A 19558-nucleotide genomic window follows, 5' to 3' on the forward strand; every position below is an offset into this window, starting at 1 on the left:
AGAGAGAGAGAGAGAGAGAGAGACAGAGTGTGAGTGGAGGAAGGAGAGAGAGGCAGAGAGAGAGACAGAGTGAGGGAGACAGAGAATCCAAAGCAGGCTCCAGGCATTGAGCTGTCAGCACAGAGCCCGACGGGGGGCTTGAACCCATGAACCATGAGATCATGACCTGAGCCAAAGTCAGATGCCCTACTGACTAAACCACCCAAGCGCCCCAGCAATTCTAACTTTTGACAGACCGTGGCTGGTGAAGGAGATCCTGGGGTGGGCCAGCGGGTGTGAAGTGGATGGCATGGAGGCCAGGAGGGAGGAGCCCGGGGACTTTGAAGGTAGTAAGAGTGAACAAAGATAGTAACTACCACACAAAACTAACTCCCCTCAGGGCTGAGAAAACAAAGGGCAAGGGTTGGAGTTATGAGAAACTGGAAGTTCAGAAGGGGGCCCATGGAGCTGGGGGGGACTCAGCCCTTGGAGGGTGGGGGCATGATGGGCTGGTCCTGGGGGTTCTGGTGAGAGGACTGGAGCCTGGGAGAGCTGCTGCCGAGGGGAGGGTTGGGTGGTAAAGGCCCTGCTGGGGCAGTACTGATGGGAGCAGCTAGCATGTCCACGAAGCAGATCCCACCTCCTGCCCCTTATCTGCACTCTCTCTCATACTGTTCAGGCTGCCATTAACAAAAACCACCACAGACCGGGTGGTTTATACAACAGACATTTATTTTCTCCTGTTCTGGAGGGTGGAAAGACGAGATCAAGGGTAGGCAGATTTGGCTTCTCCTGTGGCTTGTCTCCTTGGCTTGCAAAGGGCTAGCTTCTCACCGGTTCCTGAGAGGGCCTTTCCTCTGTGTACATCTCCGGGGTCTCTCTGTGTGTTCAAATTTCCTCCTTTTATTAGGGTACCAGTCAAATTGCATTAAGGCCCATCCTAAAGGCCTCATTCTAACTTAATTACTGCTTCAAAGGCCCTATCTCTAAATCCAGTCATATTCTGAGACATTGGGCACTAAGACTTCAAAGTAAACAATTTGGAGGGGTGCAGGGGGCAAAATTCAGCCCAGAACAGTCTCCCTTTCGAAATCCCTGTTGGCAAAACCTAGCAGGGTGCCAGCTGACAAATGAGAAATATAATTTTCAGAGTCCCAGCATCACAAAAGCAGAGTTATAAACAGATAGGATTTGGAAATTAGCAACTGACCAAGGAAGGGGCTGACAATGGAAAGAACAGCCTTGGGAAAACCTGCCTTTGGGTAGTGAGGTGGAAAAGCAGTCTCACAGACCCCAAGCAGGATCTATGTGGATCTGGTGAGTCATGTGACACATGTGGCTGTGGGGGGGTGGGGGCAGCCACCTGTTTCTATCTTACCCCCTTCCCTGTTGGAGGCCAGGCTCTCTGAGAAGCAAGGGTAGAAATACGAGCACCTGTCTCCTAACTGTCGTTCTTTGTGGAGCCAGATGGTGATTGCTGAGGAAGAGTTCTAAGGTCATCATCAGGAAAGTGGGCCACCGAAGCAAGGTGTCAGCATCTGAACTGGCCCAGCAGCTCAGCAGCATGTCAGCGGATGGGAAAGAGTGGTTTCCTCAAGGGCCTGGATGGATACAGATGTCAGCAGGTACTGTTGAGGTGACTTCCATGGGAGTCAGGAAGAGGCCAGCCAGGTATGACTGCCAGGCCCTGAGGGGTTAAATACAGTGGACAGAGACAGAATAAGGGAAAGATATAAACCAAAATCCATGTTGGTCCACTTTGCTCCCTGCTTCCTTAAAGGGGCCCCAAATGAGACAGAAAGATGATCCTTTTCTTTCCTTTTCTTTTCTTTTCCTTTCTATTTCTTTTCCCTTCCCTTTTATTTTCCTTCCTTCTTTCCTTCCGTCCTTCCTTCCTTCCTTCCTTCCTTTCTTTTCTTCTTTCAATAAGGTGAATTGAAATGAGTGAAGTAAATCTGAGGTAAGTGCTAGCCCCTGAAAAATACCTTGAGTGATCATAGAGTTTAGAATCCCACAGAAAATAAATGACAGGTATCAGTCTGGGGCATGAGACCACTTTTCCCAAGGTCATCACCACTGCTTCTGCATGCAGTCCTCACAAATGATCTAGAATTGTAGGGAATATTAGATATATAATTCTAGAGTAAGCTGATTATTAAAAAGAGAAAGAGAAAGGGAGGGGCACCAACTTTGGTTCAATAGGATGAGCTCTTGTTCTACAAAATGAATGCCCCTGTTGCAGGGAAAGAAATAAACGTTGAACTTTTTCATTCATTCAACCAACATTTACTGAGTGATTACTATGTGCCAGGTATAGTGAGGTGGCCTCTCCCTTCACTGTGTACCTAAGGAACAGTAAATCTGGTGACATAAAGCTAATAATAGCAGCTAACATTTAGTGAGAATATGCTATGTGCACAGGTGCGATCTAGTTACAATGCCAAGTATTTTACATACATTACCTCATTTAATCCTCAGAATAACCCATAGACATAGGTATATATTTCCCATGCTTTCCATTTGAGCAAACTGGTATTCACAGAGTTTGACCTAGCTGCTCAAAGTCACAGAGCAATTAAATATCAGAGTGAGAATCCAAAGTAGTCTTGTGTAATTCCAAAGTCCATACTTTCGGATCAACTCTTTTTTTTTCCTATTATGGTTTCCTGGGCAGTGGGCCCCATGATTTTTCAAGGTAGTAATGACTAAATTTGAACACTATACTGATATGTGAATAGAGATGGCCGAGAACAGTCCACATGAAACTCGCTAGACGTAGGCTGCCAAATATAAAATACATTCTAAAGAGCCTGTGGTTTTTTGGGGGTGGGGTAGAGTCAAGGGAGGGAAGAAAGGCAGGAAGGAGAGAAATTATAGAAGGCTAGGAAGAAATGTTTAGCAGTGATGGATACGTTCATTATCTTGATTGTGGTGATAATCTCATGGGTCTATTCACCTATCAAAACTTATCAAGTGTATTCTTGAAATATGCAAAGTTTATCGTACCTCAAAAAGGTTGTAAAAAAGAAGATAACACCTATGTAACAGTTGGCTATCACTGCCTAACAAACGACTCTTAAATTCAGTAGCTTGGAACAACAATCATCATTTTTAGAGCTTATGTCACTGTGAGTTGTGGCTAGAACTTGGCTGATCTAGGCTGGGCTCAGCTGGGGCAGCTCTGTGCCAGCATCTCATCCTCCTTGTACCAATTAGGGCTAGCTGGGTATAAATTTCTCATGGTCATGGCAGAGGTACAAAAGGGCAATCAGAAACATGGGAGGATATTTATTGGCTTAGAACTGGCTTATTGTTACTTACATCCACATGTCATTTGTCAAAACCAAATCTATGACTGAGCTCAAAGTCAGAGGTGGGGAAATGTTCTTCCCACAGCAAGGCCGAGACGGGGGTGTAGATGCCGGGAGGGGTAAATCAGGGCCAATCATTTCATCTACCACACAACATCAGAAACTTGCAGAGGCGGTTTGAAAAGATGAAAAGATGGGATCTCAGAATCCAGAGACAGTTACCTGCTTTTCTAAAAGTCAGTGTTTGAGGACCTCTCTGGCCTCAAAGAAACAAGACCCAGAAATATCAGCCGAATATGAGAATGCTCATATTAGGGTATCTCTCTCCAAAGGAGTCACTGGTGTTCTCAGAAAAGTGACGGATTCCCCCGAGAGCTGGGACATAATACGGGAACACATGCAGGGGCAGAGCACAAGTCCATTTGGGGAAAGAGCACTAAAGTGTTATTGCCTTGGAAATGTGATGAGTAAAATGCATTATCAAAGGTAATTAAAACAACATGAAGGAAGCAACTTCCCTCGGTTAATTTATTCCAAGCAAGGAGAAAATCTCCGAACTAAATTTCGTGTTGGAACCTTTTAAGTCAGTTTGCCTTTCTTCAACTGCAGCTAATTTGTATAGTTTGGATTGTCCTGAAAGTTCTCATTGTCATCAGTGACTTAAAAATACTGCTACTGGGCAAAAGAAATCAATGATCTCTACATTGCAGGCTGAGTAATTACATAATAATGATTTGCATTAATGAAAAGACAAGTTGGTCCAGATCCAGATGTGCCAGTGACCACAGTTCCCTGCGACGTCTAAGCAGAATGCTGAGGTCGGAGAAATTTCAGCGTCAGTTGTGAGACAAAATGACTGGTTAAAAAGTCTTCCCTAATCAACATCACTTAATAGCTCTTTAATGACTGACTCATCATTTTTCTCCAAGTAAAAGTAAATTTAAATTTCAAAATAAAGCAAATTTTACTTATATCTTTGGCACAGAAGCAGATGTTTCCCTGACATGTGCACACAAGCTGTTGACTGTGACCTTGCAGGATAAAGCAGTTTTGAAAATTAGCTTTTGTCTCCCAATCTGGGGAAAACAATGCTGCAGTGAAGATTTAATAAAAAGTCATAGCTTCTTGCAGAAGCTTATTTCAGCAAAGTAAACTATTAATTAAAATAACAAATGTCAGCTGTTTTGGAGGCTGACAGTTAACACAACGCAGCATTTGCTTACCTTGACGTACAGGATGCATGGGACACTGGAAGGATCCATAATTCATTCTGGGTATGGCTCTCTCATGCCCTAATATAGTGATAACAGAGTGATAAATTAGCTCCCGTTCAGCAGTTTCGTTAGCAAAAGCACTTGGGGACTTGGGGAAAACCCATCTAGAGAGGGCCTTTTGGCAGGCTGAAGGAATACACACTTGAACAGCTTGAGTGAAAGTTTCGTGGCATTCCTGGGAAACTTGAGGACCAAGAAACACAGGTGGGGAAAATGTAAAACTAGGTGAGAGACAGAGTAAAAGCAGTGCATCACAATCTGCTTTTGGCCACAGTGGGGGAAAAAGTGATTAAGTGTGGGAAAGACTGTATCACCTCCAAGAGACTGGGGGAAAAAAGAGGTTGGGGGAAAAGAGACGATCAGATTTCGGAGACAGAGGCTAGATCAGGGAGGGAGGGAAGGAAGGGAAATTGACAAACATCCTTCACCATCTCTGAAGTCAACAACTTAAGAGGTTTGGGGGCAGATGAGGCAGAAGTATGACATGTGAGGAAATGGGTTCCAAGCTGTTTCCTAATATGATTACATAGGTGAGAATAATAAATAGAAAAAGCTGCACTGACTCTACGAGGCATACTGGTGGGGAAGTCTGTTTCAGGGCTTTTTCACTGAGACAGCTCAGTGATACATTATACAATTAAAGAGAGAAGACAAGTCCTTTTAGTTGGGGCACCCTGTAAAAATGTGTATGGAAAGCCTGAAGAGGTGACAAGTGGAAAGGGCAAGGTGACCTGGAGGAAAGGTCTGGGCAAAGCAGATTAGCAGGGCGGTGGGGGTGGTGTGGGCCTGGTGGGTGGTGCTGAGGTAAAAGCAGTTTACTATTCAGGTAGGTGCACTTAGGGACATGCAAATCGCTTCAAGTAAAAGTAGTTCTGCTACCTCTCTCCGTGTTGCAGAAAATGGAACAAAAGCATGTATCCCACAGTTCAGGTATTCCGTGCTTCTTTTTAAAAGAAAAGAAAAAAAACTTACTAAATAGGAACCAATTAAACCAGGAGCTGGCTGTGTGAGGTACCCGCTATTTTCTTTTACAAAACCTAGGATGGGCCAGTGAGGGTTTCATCTTCTCCCCCATTTCTGGGACGGTTTTAACACGTTGTTACAGTGGAGACATCTACATTTTAAAGCTCACTTATTATCATTTCTACTGGAGTCGAAACTTAGTGCATCGTTAAGCATGATCCAGTCCACTGGTCCAAAATGAACCAATAACAATTAGAGTCCAGAACAACCCTCGTGCATCATTCCTGTTCCTCATTATTCTCTCGTTCCTCATTGGCTTGGGGACTTTAGCTAAGGTCGGGGCTGTAGATGGAAGGTATTTGGCATTCATAAAAGTGAAGAACATCACAGGCACATGAACATGGTCACAGACATGGGCTTCAATCAAGCTAGAAGCCTGCCCCAAAAGTAATGACAGGAATCGATATGCAAGGCACAAAGGAGGGTGAGCCAGTTTGGATGAAATCCTATCTGACCCTTTATGTAAAATACAAAACAAGCAGGATCTTTTCGAATGATCCAAGAGTCAGCAGCCTTCAACTCTGAGATTTCTTGTTGGCGGCCAGAATTCTTGGTACTGGGTAGTGCTGTCTTTGTTAAGTATGGCGGAGCTGGGCCCTGAGTGCTCTCTCGCAGGAGGCCTCCTCCAGACACCAATCACATGCAAGGGCTACAGAGCTACCTGCTAACCAGGGGTCCCCCAAGCAGGGAGCACAGATTTGCATCCGTTGTAAATCTGGCAGGAGCTTCATGCCCATCTCCAAAAAGGATCCTATCAGCCCACACCTCATGTAAGAAACCCCTCCACAGCATAGCTCTCCTTTTCTCGCTTTGCTTTTGCTAAAACACCGTGGAAGTTTTAAGGCAAGTTGGGTCTGGGCAGTGTTACTACAAACTCCCTGAGCACCAGAGAGAATCTGCATTCCCATACAAATCTACTGAAAGCAGCCTAAATCAAGAGCAGCCAGTATCGGATGATTTCTGCTTTCCCCCTTTCTTTTTCCCCTGCAAATGCTTCTGCAACACTAAGTTGTCCCATTTGATGGGCAATTTGCTTCTGTGCCGTGCTGCCATTAGCACTTGTCTCCAAAGCGCTTCTCCCTCAAGGGGCTTTTCCACCAGAGTTCAAATCTATGGCAAAGTGCTGGCTGCAACCGTAAGTTTAATGCTTGTGTAAGATATGCAAAAAGAAAAAAAAAAAGGTTGGAATACCATTGAAAAACTAGGACATGGATCTTTGCGTTGCATTTATTTAGGGAGGAAAACCGAATTCTGTCACTGCTGCAGTGTGTGGATACTTTACCTCTGGGTAATCGCTGAGGAATTAATGTGATTTAATAGCCACAACAATAAATATAGCCTTGACAAGGTGATTATCCCATAAGACTAGAATCATGATATAGCATAAATCAATACCAGCCTAAGTATGTCTCCGAAAGGGGTATATATTTCTACATTCACCGCTAGCTGTTGAACTAATTTTGGAATTAGGAGCTGTATGAAATGCAAAAGCTATTTTTCTAAGTGAAAAATTACAGAATATGTATGACGATCACTCAGAATATATATTGCTCATAAAACGAGTAGAAGGAAATGAGTAGGTGGGAGTAGTCAAACTTTTAAAGCTAGCTCAAGTTCATATCTCCGCTTCTGGGGGCATGCTGCTCTCACGCCAAACCGACCCAACTCAGCTGAGGCCCCTGACTGTCCTGTTTCTGCGCCGTCTCCCGCCTGTGGACCACCAGGCCATCTGAGAGACCTTTCTTGCAGGGACTAGCCCTCTCGGCCTATGCTACTTAGGCAAGTCAATTGATTCACTTGCTTGAGAGAGCTCCGCCTGGTGCAAAGGCCTCTTAGAGAGTCTCTGTGGCTGGAGTTGAGTCATACCGAAGAGGGTATTGATCAGGAGCAATCTGGTTTAGCTCTTCTGGGGACATTTCCCCAGGGACACGGGCACTTCTCAATTTTTGAAGGTCAGTGTTAGCAACTCTCTGAGCTGTCCGCTAACTGAAGTAATCCCAGTTGAGCTGGCTTTTCTGGAAGCCTGGCTCTGTGCATTTCAACCACCCCCTCCCTCCAGGGAATCGGGTGGAAACTTACTTGCAGGCCAACTGCTCCCCAGCCTCGTCAGTCCTGTTCAGACACAGGGACCCCACCTTGCCCGGCTGCCGGTGCCCCGCCTCTGCCCAGCAGAATTACACTGGTGGGCGCCAGACCCCTCCCAACCTCCACAGCAGCTCTTGCTTCTTGAAGAGGGCCCTAAAAAAACTATTTAAAGCCTTAATATATGAAGTGCCTTCTTTGAGAGCTGAGTTTCCCACTGCCAGATAAGTGCCGCCTTAACTACATTTTTGTGGAGTAGCTGCAGTAGCACTCGATAGTTGATTATGTTAATCCTTTAGGGATATTCGAGAAAATATCTGCAGATTCTTCCTATAGGAGAGTAATCAAGATTTGATTCAGGTATCAACCACCCGACAGGCTTTCTGACTTACATGTTCTCAGTGTGCCACATATTGTATTTTCACTTTTCAATATTGTACATTTTTCCTGTTTGCTCCCCCCTCCCGCAGTGCACACAAAGATTTCCTTAGTCGCAAAGGATTAAATAATTCACCTCTGAAGAATCCTTTTAAAGCATCAGTGCCTGTCTTGAAAATTGCTTCCCCTCCTTGCCTTTTTTTCCCCTTGCAGAACAAAGAAAAGTGTTAATCTTTTGATAATTGACTCTATTTTTACTGGAATTTCTCTTGTGATTATTTAATACATCTCCAGTCAATTTCAAACAGTATCTGTTTTCAGCATACATCTCTAACCAGAGACAAGTTGTCCAAGCAGGGTGCTGGGGAGGGCTGGTTTGGCGGAAACAAAACCCTAACACAATAATGAATGCAGCCCGAGCATACTGTTTGAAAATGAAATTGGCATTACTTATTTAGACAAAGAGACAAATGCACTTGTAGCTTCATTTACCACACAGAGCTCTCACAGAGACTGTCTGCAAAGGGACTGAGAACTTCCTACTCTGATAGGCATATCAGTAGGGATTTTATTTTGTGTCTTCCTGTAAATGCAGGAGAGCTCAGCTATTGATGACTTTAATTCTACAGGCACCGGTGGTTTGTAGTTAGCCTGAGAAATAACATTAAGCGAGCTGATCGAATGGGCCCCGAAAGGTTTAGCAGTGCTGCGATGGACTGAGGTGCAGTGTGACTACGTGCACGTTCTGGAACCCCTTTCTTTTTCGCACCCCCAACCCCTGCCATTCTTTACACAAATGCAGAAAATTCAACGGATGTACACTACTTCCTTCATTATTTAGGCTAATGCCGCACTATCCATTCAGTCCATGCTGTCGAGGTTGTGAAAATCTGTATTAACACATGGGTTAAATGGAAAAATATTTATTTAATGTTTTTGTTTACTCTTCCTCCTGCTCCTGACCCTGGGAAACACGCAGAGACAGGAGAGGCCCCAGCCGGGTTCTGTCTGGCTCCTTCCTGGGTTAATCACATTTCACACATCCCCATTTCTGGCAGATGCAGCACCTGACCTCCCCTTTGTCCCTCTCTGGATGAAAGTGTGAGGCTCCGTAATTTCCCTCAGGCACAAGAACAGTTTGCTTTCCTGCTGGAGGTGAAACTGACTCCCGGAGAAGGCACAGCTGGGGCTTTTATCTCCCCTCCAGCCAGTACCCAGCGGCTGATCTCTCTCACTTTGCATGAAAATAAGGCTGAGGTTAGAGCTGCTTAATTTGGCTCTTCACAAAGTCTGGGGCAGGGGTGGGGGTGAGATGAACCTTGGGGGCTTGGTTCACAGTGTAGGAATTAGTCTGGGAAGGGAGCCCGCTCCTCGGGAAGGAGGTGGCGGTGCTCCCGCCAGGGGCCGCGCTGTGCCGCTAACGCCACTGCAGCAAATGGAACGTGCTTTGCGGGAGTGAAAAGTGTTGGCACAGCTGTGAGAGCTGCAGGAACTGCCTTAAGGGTGGGAGGTGGAAGGGACAGGTCTGTGACAGCAACTTGCGGAGCACAACCGATCAGGAGCTCACTTACAAGGGCACTGCTCACCCTGGACAGCTCGGTGATTTATCGGAGAGGCATTTCTCTCCCTTCTTCCTTCCCACTGTTTTAAACACTCGGTAGGCTGGCTGACCCTTGCTCTCCACGGGTTGGCCTGCTGCGAAGTCAGTAGCCGCTCTCTGTGGGACTGAAGTCAGCAGATCCATTAGGTTGACTAATGGTGATGGAAGGATCTGTGGCCATTGGGTTAGGGTGACATTTATATTTGGACACCCTATTATTACTGGCAGGCCCCCGGGTTGCTTGCAAAATGTTCTGGGAGCTGGGGCTGTGGAACACCTCCCTGCGAGGGTGGCAGGGGTGAGAGACGAGCCGTGACAGGGAATGCGCCCAAGTGGCAGCGTCGCGTTGGAGGCTGTGCCGAGTGGCAGCCGCTCGCAGACGCCTGGCAGTGGAAGGCCGTGTCCTAAGGTGTTCTGCCGACATCCACCAGAGCAGCTGGCGCCTGGTGGAAGGCAGATGGTGTTGGATCCCCCAAGTGTCGCTGTCTAGCAAGATGCCATGTCCACTGATTAAAAATAATTAAACATTCCTTCCTCCAGTGAAGGAGAATGGCACGCACGCCAGGCAGGGAGGTTGACAATGGCATTACGCAGCAAGACATGGCAGCAGCAGTGAGCGCCCAGGGTAGCAGGTGCGCCTGGCTTGGAGAAGGTGGAGTGGGAGTGGGGCGCCTGGTTGAACAGTGACAGCAGGAAGAGTTTAGTGAGGATGCATATGCATGAGGGATGCATGAATAGGATCATATTGGATGACTTTCTACTGCTCAGCTAGTTTATGGAGAACACTTTCTAATTTCTAAATGGAAATAACAAATTTGATGTTCATGACCTAATCAATGCGCTGATCACCTGGTATGTGTCTCCGGGCCAGGTGCTTCTCGAACAGAATATACTAATAGATGACAGTGTCCATAGCCTCGTCATCCTTACTTTAACTGAATCTACTCACTTCGTTTCTCCATCCATGTTTTTTCTTCTGCAGGAAGAGAGGCCTGGAAAGTTTGACAAAAAGGTCAATGATTCAGCTGTATTCTTGTGAATGAGATGGTTTTCCAAATCTACCCAGGCTATAAATATCCCTACCCTGTCGTCTTCCCGTACCACATCTCATCTGCGTACAGGCTCTTTCTTCCCTTTTGTGGGTAAGCTCCTGAATGTTCTCAGGAAGCGACTGAAAAGGCAGGTCGGTTTACCGTTGTATTTGTCAGTTATTTTGAATTTGTAAATGGCTGACTTCTTTTCCCAAGCTTCGAAGACATAGGAAAGATTTTTTTTTTATAAAATTTTTTTTAACGTTTATTTATTTTTGAGACAGAGAGATACAGAGCATGAATGGCGGAGGGTCAGAGAGAGGGAGACACAGAATCCGAAACAGGCTCCAGGCTCTGAGCTGTCAGCACAGAGCCCGACGCGGGGCTCGAACTCACGGACTGCAAGATCGTGACCTGAGCCGAAGTCGGCCGCTCAACCGACTGAGCCACCCAGGCGCCCCAACATAGGAAAGATTTCAATTTGGACTGAATGAGTTTGATTTCAGGCCAATGGGCACGTTCTAAGTTCCCACTGGCTCTAAAAGGAAGTTTCTCTTCTTATTTGTATTTGAAACGATCAGTATTTGGTAAGTATCTATTGTACGGGCATTACGTGCCACTCCATTGTGAGAGGTGAGTTGCACGAACAGTGTAACATGTATATGAAGCCAGAGTAAATTCTTGTAAAACCAACATCACTCAGCCCGGGGGGTGGGGAGACTGAGGAGTTTGGGATTGAAGGGGTGATCACAAGATGATAGTGTTACTTAGGGAAGTGAGGTATAAATTGGCTCTTGAAATCTGGGTTTGCACACATATTTGTGGTAAAGAATAGGAGAATTTCCTAAGAGAGATTTCAGCAAAGGCAGAAAGAAAGGAATGAGTGAACCAGAAGTTCGACTTGGCTAATGGAGGGAGTCCACATTTGTTAAAGGAGACCAGGAAAAGAGTACTTCCTTGAATATTATCCAAGTAAGGACAGCTGTCTACCCAATAAGGCATCCTTACAGTATTCTGTAAGGACTGAGGGAGAGATGCTGGAATGTTGACATCTCAGAATTCCCTTGGGGTGGATTCTTCTTGGCTCTTTCAATACCCATTCTTTTTTTAAATTTTTTTTTTTTCAACATTTTTTATTTATTTTTGGGACAGAGAGAGACAGAGCATGAACGGGGGAGGGGCAGAGAGAGAGGGAGACACAGAATCGGAAACAGGCTCCAGGCTCCGAGCCATCAGCCCAGAGCCTGACGCGGGGCTCGAACTCACGGACCGCGAGATCGTGACCTGGCTGAAGTCGGACGCTTAACCGACTGCGCCACCCAGGCGCCCCTCTTTCAATACCCATTCTTAACGGTTTCCTAGCTTGAGTCTTACCTCACAGTTACTTGGAAAACTAAAACTTACATTTCTCCAAGTCCTTTGTAGCTAAGGTTTTCTGCATGCTCTAACTAGTGCTGAATTCGTGGGACTTAGAAATGGAGATGAGCTCCATGAGGCAGCAGATGCCGGAGGTAAGCCCCAGTCACCAGGTAAGCCCAATGACAGGGGTATCTGGTTCTTCAGGGAAGCCTGGGTAGAATTTCTAGAGTTACTCTGGAGTGACTAAGCAGCAGGTGCCAAGCAGCAGGTCTGGCAGCAGTGGTGTTTCTCTAGAACAGTCCTTAGTGATTAGATATTTTTCTAAGCTGCACTGTTCCTGGTGGTAAATCTTCTAAGCATGGTTTTCTGGTTCTACTTGAGATTTTATAAGCTATCTGATACCTTTTACTAAAACTTTTTTTTTAAACCTTAAATTAGGTAGCTATTGCCCATAAGAATACTGATTATTATAATTTCCATATGAGTGTTCCTTCTACATGGTTCTAGGTAAATGAGGAAATATTAGGTACATATAAGTGACCCATGTGACATCCCACCCCACCTGGACACAACTGATTGGATCAGGGAAAGGCATCTGACCCAAAGAGCAAATTGATTGGTTGATTAGTAGCCAAAGGGGTGGCCTTAAAAGAGACATTTGCCATATAGAGCCAATAATTAGAAACTAGACCAACCAGGTCTTCTTTATCAGGAGTTTGAACTGCAAATACCCAAAAAGTCAGCTGACAGGGAAGAAAATATAAAAGTCTTATAGAAAAGGATGTAGCCATGTATAACAAGAAGCCACAGGCACATACAGAACATAGTGCTCTTTGGTTAATAGTAGCAAGATTAGCAAAATAATGTTCATGGTTTTTAAGAGTATGTCAAACACGGTGCCTGCTATACCTAACCACCCCTTCTAGATGACTCTACCTCATTCATAGCCTCCTGCTTCAGGCAGCAGGGCTAGTCTTTTTTGTTTGTTTGTTTGTTTTGTTCAAAGACAGCCATGAAATTGGACCAGGGGCCCATCTGCAGGTTTGCAGGTGATTTATGGGATCACTGGTTTGAGGTAATATTAGCCAAACCAATCAGACCAGTTTATTTTGGGTTGGGTTGGCAAGACAGGAATGAGATGAGAACAGAGCAGACATGAAGAAAATGCAGAGATACATGAGAAAGAGAGAGAGCGAATGAATGAAGCTGATCCTAAGCAGCCTCTGTCTGGCATGGCTTTTCCATCCCAGTCCACATACATCTCTAGGACAGCCCCTTTGCTGAAGGTGGTATCAGGGAGCCTACTTGTCCAGCCCAACGGGGTTTCTGAGCACATGGCCACAGCCAGAATGAGGCTGATTTGCAGAAGGGCACTGGATCCTAACTAACCTTCCAGCCTCCAAACTCTCCTGGTTCAGCAAGACCAGCTCCATTATGCTTTCTGCCACCCTGCTGGTTTAGTTTTCTAAGTTTTTGGTTGTTGTTGTTGTTGTTGTCTAGGCCTGGCTACCCAACTGAGATGGGTACCCCCTGTTACTATGAAAATACCTGAGGTTATGCTCCCATCTCACCCACAGCACTTAAGATACCTTGAGAGCCTATTTCTTGCATCCTAATGAGCCCAGATAACATAGCACATTCAACTTAAAAAAAAAAAAAAAAAAAAAAAGACCATTGTTCTGCTTTGCTCTCTTAGAAATTTCAGAAGTGGAAAAAAGAACAAAGGCAGACATCCTTGACTTGGATTTAGAAAAATCTGAAATGATTTGATTTTAATTCTTCTGCATTTAAATGGAGGTGAATAACCTTTGGAAACAGAATGTTGCCCAACTGATATGTGGCCCACCGCTTAAGTCCCCCTTTAAATGTAGCACTTGATTACCACGCCTACTGAATAAGAGCTCACAACTAACATTATCATCAACAGAAGCCACACGAGCAGATCTCAACACAAGAGTGGAAATGTACCCTTAAATTAAACTATTTTGGCCTCTTTGAAAGTCAAACCATTTTTAGAAAGTTCTTTCTGAGGCCTCATTATTATTATGACTAGTACTAATTTATACATATGTAATGCACTCTGCTTTACTGTATTCCGAACATTATATTTCAGAATAATTTTACCCACCCGGAGAGAAGCACAATAGCTATTCCATAGCACTCAACAATGTCTCAGGCCTGGCAGTGAACAGAGGAAATGGCTGTAAATATGCCATTTATAACGGAGAGGTGGAACATTCTCTCAAAGAGAGCTTGGCTTTGATGGGTGGTACAAGCTATTTGGGAGGATTGTATTTCTTCATCTGCACCTGTCATTCATCCTGGTCTAGTTGGGTGCAGAAAGACACCCATCAGTGATTTTTGACTTTGGCTGAACACTCAAATCTCCTGGGGAATTTTATAAAATATCTATGCCTAGGTCTCAGTCTGACCAACTGGAACTATCTCTGCAGGTAAGGCCAGGGCTTAAGTATTTTCAACTTCACAGATTACTCCAGTGGACAAGTGAATTTGAGAACCACTGATCTACAACACTGATTTTCAAATTTTGGTTTTCATCATAATCACTGGGGAAGATCCTACCCATACTTACTGAATCACATGATTCTGATGCACAATAAAGTTTGCAAACGACACACTTACACAGAAAGAATTTGGTTCTTTCTGTCTCAAGGCTTCTGCTCCCCTCTCTCCCCCAAATCCTGCCCCAGTCCTGGCAACAGCTACCATTATATATCCTGGTTAAAATGCAATAATCTTAATTGGAGTAATAACATATCAAACTAATCAGCCATCATGAGAATATTCTTAGCGGAGTGCAGAGCCCTGAAGGAATGAACAAAGGATGGGTAAATTTTGCAGATAATAAGAGAATTCTAATGCTCTGTGGTCCTCACTTCATCAGGTTCAAAACACATCCAGCAATCACTGTTCTCCATAATCAAACACCGAGTCATGGCTCTTTATTTTTTTCCTGGCAAAAATAGAAAAAATATTTGTTATTTCTTAAGGGATTACTCCAATACTGGTATTATCTCTATTCTTACCATAACCTCATTAGGTGTGTATAATTATTTTCAATACCCAGATGAGAAATCTGAATTTCAGAGAAATTAAGTACTTGTGTAAAGGCCTATTACTATTGAAGATCAGACCTCAAGCCCCTAGACCAAGGCTGTTCTCTTGACTTTCATATTATCTTGCATCTGGCGGATAGTATAAACAGAGAAGAAATCTGGGTTCAAATCCTTGAAGGGCTGCCATGCAGAGGGAGCAGAACTAGGCTGTGCTGTTACAGAGAATAGAATATGGCTCAGTAGGTAGAAGTCAAGAGAGACATGTTTTGCCTTAATCTATTATAATTAATATCAGTTAAAGTATTAATGATTGCTATTTCTTGAACACTTTGTGTTCAGCGCTGAATATTAAATTAGTGCATCTCACCTGAGACTCACAACAACCCCATGCTAACAGAGGTACTATTATTAACCTTATTTTGTAGGTCAGGGAACTGAGTCTCAGAGAAATTAAAGAAGTCACTGGTGGCTGTCATGGCAGAATCAGATGTAACATGAAAGAGAAAAGGAGTTCGATCCAAGAACCTCAAATCACTTAGGACAGGAGTTCAGAGTTACCGCCAACGTACGCCACACGCTTGGACTTGATTATCATGTCACGTTCACAAATGAAGATTTTCCTTATGATTCAGGATCCCCATCATAATGGGCAAAGGAAGTTCTGTTGCTTCATTAGTAACCTGGCGCTGTGTGTGGTGGAGATATCCCATCGGTAGAGAGTCCAGCAGCCTTCAGGAAATTCAGCGAGCGGAGCGTTCCAGGAAGGGTTACCCCCATTCATGTTCACACTGGGACACACGGTGTCATTCCGTGCACTGAGGGGCAGGCAGAGCAGGAAACTTCATGGTGAGATCTAAGGGGCATGGAATCTGTACCTGCCCTCCTCTCTCATCTTAAAATGTGTCTCTGTCATCTTGCCACAGAGGCTTCCAATCTGTTCACTCAGGGCTTTCCAAACTTTTCTGAGAGTACACCTAAAACTATGGGTAATGAGTGGCTCTCAGTGGCTGCCTAAGATAAGATATTTTCCAAAACCCAGTGTTTTAAAAAGTTTCTTATGAATCTTCTTCTGCATATCTACATGTGATTTATTGTGAAAAAAAGTTCTTTTCTGCTATTTTTGAGTAAAACATATCTGTCAACATCTATGTCATGTTTAGTTTGTGATGAGTGTACCCTTGATAGGTCAAAGCTTAACTTGGACACAGCACGGCTACTGTTTAAGATACCGTGTCTCCCTGAATATTCTGTGAAAATGTTAAGTTTCTGGAGGAGATGCCCTAGTAAGCCCTTAACACCTTAGCCTAAATCTACTTTCATTTTTCTTTAAAAAAAAATTTTTTTTAAACATTTGTTTATTTTTTAGACAGAGAGAGACAGAGCATAAATGGGGGAGGGTCAGAGAGAGAGGGAGACACAGAATCCGAAACAGGCTCCAGGCTCTGAGCTGTCAGCACAGAGCCCGATGGGGGGCTTGAACTCATGGACCGCGAGATCATGACCTGAGCCAAAGTCGGACGCTCAACCGAGCCACCCAGGAGCCCCTCTGCTTTCATTTTTCTAAGGTAATTTTTATATTTGTCAAAATATTGCATACATATCACTAAAGATACTAACTACTAAGAAGATCCCTAGCCCCTCTTTGCCATGGGTTTTTTCCTAGACATCATTGATTCTAATAAATAAAGACCTCTTGGAATTATTTCCCTTTAAATGGGGGTAGCTCCACATTCTGGACAGTCCTGAATTATGTTTTATCCCAGTGTAAATTATTATCATTATTTCACTCCAAAGTATCTTGATTTGGACCTAAAATTACATGGTCGCTGTACCCACCCAGAGGCTACCTAGCAGTTACCTCCGTGTGTTTAAATTTATGGTTATGTCCTTGTTTCTTCATATTGCGTCTAATTTAGACATTTCCCACTGACTTCCTGCTCTCATGATTATTTTGCTCACATATACCTCCATATCTTCTCCTCACTTCCTCTGAATAAATACATTGCTCTTTAGTTCCTCTGCTCATTAACTTTGTAACTCTATTTCTTGTTCCATTTATTATAGATAATTTCTCTTGAGTTCCTAGTTTTTATGATAAAGGTATTAGCCCCTCCACACTTCTCTTTACCTGTCTTCCCTTTTTCTTTTACCTTTACATCCTCAAAGTTGGTAGCATTTACATTCTGTCCTATAATCAAAAATTAATCCTGTGCCTAACCTATAGGATGACTCTGAATGTTGAAGATCAGTGGTAGCATTTATGCTATTATCCATGTATTTATTCACTACTAAATAATAAAACAATGTGCTATAATTTCAGGCTTTTTTTTCCCCAATGACTTTCTGTCTGCTTCAGAATTTCCCCTCTTGTATTCTCTGCCTTTACTTTTAAATTCTTTCAATGTCTCCAATGTACCATCTATTCTATGAAGTCATCCCTCTCCTCAGAGTCCTCCCTTCTGGAACCATCTGTCCTCCTGCTCCAGTCTGGACTTAGTGCTCACCAGATCTGCTATAAAACCATCATCCTGAGATTTGGCTTCCCGGCACTTCTGGTTTCAATGCAACATTCCTCAGATTCTATGTCTCCCTCCTTCTTGGTTTACTCTCTTTTTCCAGTGGGCATTTTGATGGCCACACAAATATTTGTTTCATCCACCTCCATTGTGCAACAGCCATACAGTCTGAGAAGGATTGCCCTCAATACCAGTTTCAGAGGTTGGCCCTAATGGGTTTAAGCCAATCAGGATAAGCTCATCCCTCTTGGTCACAATGACAGTTTCAAGCTGGGCTGAGGGAGTGGGGATCTCTAGGCTTCTGGAATGTCCTGCCTGATAGGAGTGTCTCTGGCCACCAGGCAGCCTGAGAATGTGATTTATGATTTATGATGGGGGCTTTGGGTCATGTGGTATCATTTCCTACCTCTGAAGGGACTAGAAATCAGCCTGACCTCTGGACGGGCAGGAGAATAAGGGTCAACCATATAGGCAGTATGTGGTCAAGCCCCAATAAAGTCTGGACATCAAAGGCTTGGATGAGCTTCTCTGATTGAATGGCAATATCCTGTACATTGTTATACATCATAGCCAGAAAGAGTTAACACTCTCCTTAACTCCATGGGGAGAGGATAAGTGGAAGCTCTACAGTTGGTATTTCCCCTGGACTCCGCCCTATGCATCTCTTCCCTTGGCTGGTCGTAATCTGTAACCCTTTCTTGTTTTAAACATAATAAATGGTAACCATGAGTATCACAGCTTTTAATGAGTTCTGTGAGTTCTTCTAGTGAATTCTTGAAACCGAGGGATTTTGAGAATCTCCCCAGTTTGCACTTGGTGTCAAAAGTAAGGGAGTCTGAGGGACTAACTTTACAGTTGGCTAAACTCCTGCAGGTGGTGAGGACAGCTTTGGAGACTATGCCCCCAAATTCTCCTCAGGATTTAACCTAATCAGGCTATGCATTCCCCTGGACGCAAAGGTGGCCTAAACAGTGTAAAGCTCATGATTTTAGTACAATGTTTGAAGCAAATCATATTCCCTCTTCTCCTGGATATTACTGAAGTATCATGTGGCCACCAATGCTACTGCAGGCATATTATGATCTTCTTTTGACAGCAAAGGAAACTGAGGCACAAGGAGGTTAAATCATTTTCCCAAAAGCACAAGTTATTCATCATAATCAAATTTGAACACAACAGCTGGTTCCAGAGTCAGGGCTCATTTTGTCATTCTTCTGGGCTACTGCTCAATGGCTAACATGTCTTTACTCTTTGCTTTTGCTTTAAATCCAGTTACTGATGGAAAGTCTAAGGCCAGTCTGGTGGTTGTTCCTTTACCAATGTTACTTCTTGCTTCCAATCTCTACTCCTTAGGATATTCTCTTTATTGTCGATATTCTGAAATTCCACGATAAATTGTTTAAAATTTTTTTAACATGTATTTATTTTTGAGAGAGAGAGAGGGAGACAGAGTGCGAGTGGGGAGGAGCAGAGAGAGGGAGGGAGACCCAGAATCTGAAATAGGCTCCAGGCTCTGAGCTGTCAGCCCAGAGCCCAATGCGGGGCTTGAACTCAGAATGGTGAGATCATGACTTAAGCCCAAGTTGGATGCTTATTAACTGACTGAGCCACCCAGGCGCTGCTCACAATAAATTGGTTAATTATGGGTCTCTTTTTTCGGCAACTTCGGTCATTATTTACAAAATCCTTCGAATTGGAAGATTCATATCCCTCTTCAACTGTAGGAAATCATTTTTGTTCTTTTCACTGAAGTTTTTGCCCTCACTGTTTCTCACATCTTTCTAGAATTCTTATTAATCACATATGGAATCTACCAAGCCTCTTACATCTCTTACCTTTTATCATGTTGTCTGTTTGTGTTTTGATTTATTTTAATCCCAGAAATACTCAGTGAGCACCTTACTTCTGAGTGAGGGGCACAGAAAATG

General features: G+C 44.0%; 2 long non-coding RNA genes across 2 annotated transcripts in view; both read left to right on the top strand.

Annotated features, from left to right (window-relative positions):
- Window positions 1–1492: 1492 nt before the first annotated feature.
- LOC109246169 (uncharacterized) overlaps window positions 1493–19558 on the top strand; it is a 73045-nt gene continuing 54979 nt past the window's right edge. The window contains exon 1 of the long non-coding RNA XR_008418881.1: window positions 1493–1604. This is a non-coding gene — a long non-coding RNA (uncharacterized LOC109246169). The remainder of the gene's footprint in view (window positions 1605–19558) is intronic.
- LOC128774305 (uncharacterized) lies at window positions 10810–16256 on the top strand. The gene is made up of 2 exons (XR_008418884.1): window positions 10810–11269; window positions 15540–16256. It is a non-coding gene; the product is annotated as an uncharacterized LOC128774305 (long non-coding RNA).

The sequence above is a fragment of the Panthera pardus genome, unplaced genomic scaffold, assembly GCF_024362965.1.
Source record: "Panthera pardus isolate Hobbes unplaced genomic scaffold, ASM2436296v1 HiC_scaffold_11, whole genome shotgun sequence".
Taxonomy (NCBI): domain Eukaryota; kingdom Metazoa; phylum Chordata; class Mammalia; order Carnivora; family Felidae; genus Panthera; species Panthera pardus.